We start from the raw sequence: 5300 nt of genomic DNA, 5'->3' as shown, positions 1-5300 counted from the left end.
TTTTGGCATAAAATTAATATTTTGCACCCCACTAGTACGCGTTGAATAGCAATACAGATCATTAAATGCAGAGCGTCAAAAGTATTAACGTGTATTGCGAGCCGTGTTCATTTGAAATAGGCCGCAAATGATTGTTAATTGATAATTGTCAAGACTCCTGTAGTCCAACCACGCTGAACCCGACGAGACACCTAATGCAGCACAGGATGGACCGACGGCTCTTTGCTGCTCAATTTGCTACAACCTGACATCTCATTTTGGGAGTCACTATGTCAATTTGTTTTTCGGCCCTTTTCGACACTGGACTGACAAGGTTGTCCCTGTTGGCTTCTGTGGACGTACGAGCTGTGTCGGGGACTGTGATTGTGAGGGAACCCGGGAGGAGGCACTGGCCGGTTAGTTTGTGAGTATTGAAACCTACTCTGGAAGGAGCAGGGGGATGCACGGACCTCCCATTCCTGGGGCCCTTACGGTCCTAAAACCCCTGACGGTGTCGTGGTTACTTTCGTCCACAGTGCACCGCCGCCCACTCTTCCATTTTTATTTAATTATTTTCTATTTACAATTTATGTATTTATTTTTTTATGATGTTTTTTTCTCTACTTTTAACTTCGCCGTTTTAGATAAGCGGGTATTACGTCGCAGTCATGTGCCGCGGAAATGACGTCAGTAGGCGGGAAATTCAAATCTGTGGGCGGGGCTTTCAACAATGGTAGCGAACGAGACACAGTGGATAGTAACACGACGACTAACAAGAGAAATATTTTTATTTTCTGCTTGCAACTGGACCGTCTAGAGCGTACACGGTAAATACAACTCATTGTGTTTAAAAAGACTTACTTTTGTGTAGTTTGACTAAAGTTGTCGATGTAGCTAGCGTTCACTGTGCATAGCTAAACCTAGCTGAAACGGTCGCGAGCGAGACAGTGGATACAAGCACGACGATTAACAACAGAAATATCTTTATTTTCTGCTTGCAACTGGACCATCTAGAGCGTACACGGTAAATACAACTCATTGTTTTTAAAAAGAAGTACTTTTGTAGCCCCGTAAAGCGAGTGAGTGTGCCGGGTTATTTTGTAAATTATTGCGTTGGTTAAAAAATAAAACTTTATTTAACTCTACTTTTAACTTTGCCGTTTTAGATAAGCGGGTATTACGTCGCAGTAATGTGCCGTCGAAATTACGTCAATAGGGCAAACTCCCGCCAAGATTCAAATCGTGGGCGCGAAATGGCCGTAAGCGCGACAGCGGATTCAAACACGACGAATATCAACAGAAATATCTTTATTTTCTGCTTGAAACTGGGCCGTCTAGAGCGTACACGGTAAATACAACTCATTGTGGTTAAAGAGATTTACTTTAGTGTAGTTTGACTAAAGTTGTCGATGTAGCTAGCGTTCACTGTGTAATAGCTATGTGTAACTAACCCGAGCTGAAACGTAGTCGCGTTGCCTTGTATCTTTGAATGTCTTGAGGGTAAATGTTAATGTTTAATTTCATTCCTTTAGGTTACATGGTGTTTGTTGGCTGTATGTTTTCCACTGTAAGAAGAATGAATATACACATCAGTTGGAGGCTCGCATCATTGACCAGGCGCTACAATGGTGAGTAGCCCTTTATTCCTCCTTTTATGTTAAACACCTCCTATTTTATGTCTAACAGTAATTGATTTAACACATCACCATAAGTAAATTGTGTGTGGGCACTCTCAATTTAACATGTCTGATTATACTGCCTAATCTGTCACTGAGTATATTGTTGCAAAGTAATATAAGAAATGATCCAAAGTTGTAATTCAGAATAGTTTTCAAAAGACGACCATTAGAATTATATACAAATCTGATTACCCTGAACATAACAAGTAATTTCTTAAATCACAAATTCTATTCAAAGATTTGGTCAGACTGCTCAAATGATGCCTAACAGTATTTCATGTAACACATAACCATAAGTAAATTGAGTGTGGGCACTCTCTAGTTAACATATGTGATTATACTGCCTAATCTCTTACCGAGTATGTTGTTGCAAAGTAATATAAGAAAAGATCCAAAGTAGTAATCCAGTGTTTAATATGTTCTATCAGGGCTGAAGTCAAAATTTGGCACCATCATGTGGTGAAATTTGGAGTTGCATCACGTCCAATTTTGCCTGGGAACAAACAGATTAAATAAATCTTAGTCTTAAATAAGCCACTCCTTCTCAAACAAGTAAACTCTGCCCATTTTGCGCAGTAGATGTTCTGTTAATACCTAGTATTTAAACAAAGTCATAATTTAAATTACTTTCAACATTCACTCATCCATTAAACCACCGTTATTCCACTCGCTCTTATTACCAACTCCTATCAATGTAACTAAGCGTTTAATACGTCCTATCAGGTCTCAAGTCAAGATTTGGCACCGTACTTTTTTGAAATTTGCAATTGCAGCAAATCCAATTTTGCCAGGGAAGAAAAATAGTCTTGCATGTTCCCATTAAATAAATGAAATAAGTCTTGCTTGTTTCCACTCCTTTTGAAAAAAGTAGTTTAAAACGAGGGCCCTTCCCTCAACCTTTAACCCTAACGAGCCCTAACCCCGCACGTCACATTGTGTTGTATCTGCGAATGTTGCTTGAGGCCAAATGTTAAAGTTTTCTTTCATTCCTTTAGGTTCCTCGGTGTTGGTCGGCTGTACGTTTTCCACCGTCAGAAGAATGAATATACAAATCAGTTGGAGGCTCGCATCATTGACCAGTCGCCACAATGGTGAGTACCCATTTCTTCCTCCATTTATGTTAAACACCTCCTATTTCATGTTTAACAGTAGTTGATTTAACACATAACCATAAGTAAATTGAGTGTGGGCACTCTCAAGTTAACATATGCGATTATACTGCCTAATCTGTCACCGTGTATATTGTTGCAAAGTAATATGAGAAAAGATCCAAAGTTGTAATTCAGAATAGTTTTCAAAAGACGGCCATTACAATTATATACAAATCTGATTACCCTGAACATAGTAAGCTATTTGTTAAATCACAAATTCTTCAATTCAAAGATTTGGTACATTATCAGACTGCTCAAATGATGCCTAACAGTAATTAATGTTACACATAACCATAAGTAAATTGAGTGTGGGCACTCTTAAGTTAACATATGTGATTATACTGCCTAATCTCTTACCGAGTATGTTGTTGCAAAGTAATATAAGAAAAGATCCAAAGTAGTAATCCAGTGTTTAATATGTCCTATCAGGGCTCAAGTCAAAATTTGGCACCATCATGTGGTGAATTTTGGAATTGCATCACATCCAGTTTTGCCTGGGAACAAACAGATTAAATAAGTCGTAGTCTTAAATAAGCCACCCCTTCTCAAACAAGTAAACTCTGCCCATTTTGCGCAGTAGATGTTCTGTTAATACCTAGTATTTAAACAAAGTCATAATTTAAATTACTTTCAACATTCATTCATCCATTCAACCACGGCTAGTCCACTCGCTCTTATTACCAACTCCTATCAATGTAACTAAGCGTTTAATACGTCCTATCAGATCTCAAGTCAAGATTTGGCACCGTACTTTTTTGAAATTTGCAATAGCAGCAAATCCAATTTTGCCAGGGAAGAAAAATAGTCTTACATGTTCCCATTAAATAAATTAACTAAGTCTTGCTTGTTCCCACTCCTTTTGAAAAAAGTAGTTTAAAACGAGGGCCCCTCCCTCAACCTTTAACCCGAACGAGCCCCAAGCCCGCACGTCACATTGTGTTGTATCTGCGAATGTTGCTTGAGGCCAAATGTTAAAGTTTTCTTTCATTCCTTTAGGTTCCTCGGTGTTGGTCGGCTGTACGTTTTCCACTGTAAGAAGGATAAAAGTCCAACGGTTGGATGTTGGCGAAGACGTCTCCGGTGAGTCCTTCCTTCCTTTTTATTCATTGGAAGTCACAGACAACAATAGATAAAGTAACACAATGTTAGAGGTAACTACATTTGTCTTAAATTGGATAGATTACTTCTTCCCACACCATTTCAAACAAGTAAACTGGCCATTTTGTGTGTTTATACCTAGTACTTATACAGTCATAATTTAAATGAACAAATAAGATTCATTCACTCACCCACTCACTCATTCATTCAGAAGATCCAAAGTTGTGTGTGCTGTGTAATTGAGAATAGATCTCATGTTACTCCACTTGCTCATATGACCAACTTCTATCAAATTAGCTATTAATACGTCCCATCAGGTCTCAAGTCAATATTTGGAACCGTAATTTGTCGAAATTTGCAATTGCAGCAAATCCAATTTTGCCTGGGAACAAAAATATATTAAACTAAATAATTCTTCTTCCCATTTAAATAAATGAAATAAGTCTTTTCTTCCTAGTCCTTTTTAAACAAGTAAACTGGCCATTTTTTTGCAGTCGTGTTTATGTTCATACTTAATATTTATCCAAAATCATAATTGAAATGACTTCATTCATTCATTTTTGAAATTTGGAATTCCACCATATCCATTTTTCCCATTAAATAAATAAGTTTTACTTTTTCCGTTTAAATAAATGAAATAAGTCTTACTTCCCACTCTTTTTCAAACAAGTAAACTGCCCATTTTGTGTAGTATATTTTCTGTTTATACCTGGTATTTATACAAAATCATAATTAAAATGATTTAACTAACAATTAAGTTAATGAACTTATTCAAAAGAGTCTTTAATATGTCCTATTAAGTATAATATTAAGATTTGTCACCATCCTTAGGTATAATTTGGATTTGCAGCAAATCAAATAGACAAACGCATTGGCCAAGTTATTTTAAAAGAGCATGTGGGGTGATGTGATGTCTTTTTTGGGATGATGTTTTGCATTTGTGATGTCATATTTTTGGTTCGTTAGGCTAGGTGCTAGAGGCTAGGTGCTAGAGGCTAGGTGCTAGAGGCTAGGTGCTAGAGGCTAGGTGCTAGAGGCTAGGTGCTAGAGGCTAGGTGCTAGAGGCTAGGTGCTAAGGTCTAGGTGCTAAGGTCTAGGTGCTAAGGTCTAGGTGCTAAGGTCTAGGTGCTAGAGGTTAGGTGCTAGAAGCTAGGTGCTAGAGGCTAGAGGTTAGGTGCTAGAAGCTAGGTGCTAGTGGCTAATGTGGTTAGGTGCTAAGGTCTAATGTGGTTTGGTGCTAAGGTCTAATGTGGTTTGGTGCTAAGGTCTAATGTGGTTTGGTGCTAAGGTTTAATGTGGTTTGGTGCTAAGGTCTAATGTGGTTTGGTGCTAAGGTCTAATGTGGTTTGGTGCTAAGGTCTAATGTGGTTTGGTGCTAAGGTCTAATGTGGTT

The 5300-nt window shown here is 38.1% G+C and overlaps 1 long non-coding RNA gene across 1 annotated transcript; it reads left to right on the top strand.

The window, feature by feature from the left end:
* Positions 1-1228: 1228 nt before the first annotated feature.
* LOC125976168 (uncharacterized) lies at positions 1229-4976 on the top strand. The gene is made up of 4 exons (XR_007484190.1): positions 1229-1327; positions 1512-1607; positions 2654-2749; positions 3806-4976. It is a non-coding gene; the product is annotated as an uncharacterized lncRNA (long non-coding RNA).
* Positions 4977-5300: the final 324 nt, after the last annotated feature.

Source organism: Syngnathus scovelli, chromosome 10 (genome assembly GCF_024217435.2).
Source record: "Syngnathus scovelli strain Florida chromosome 10, RoL_Ssco_1.2, whole genome shotgun sequence".
NCBI classification, from domain to species: Eukaryota; Metazoa; Chordata; class Actinopteri; order Syngnathiformes; family Syngnathidae; genus Syngnathus; species Syngnathus scovelli.
This window is presented reverse-complemented; position numbering and strand designations above follow the sequence as displayed.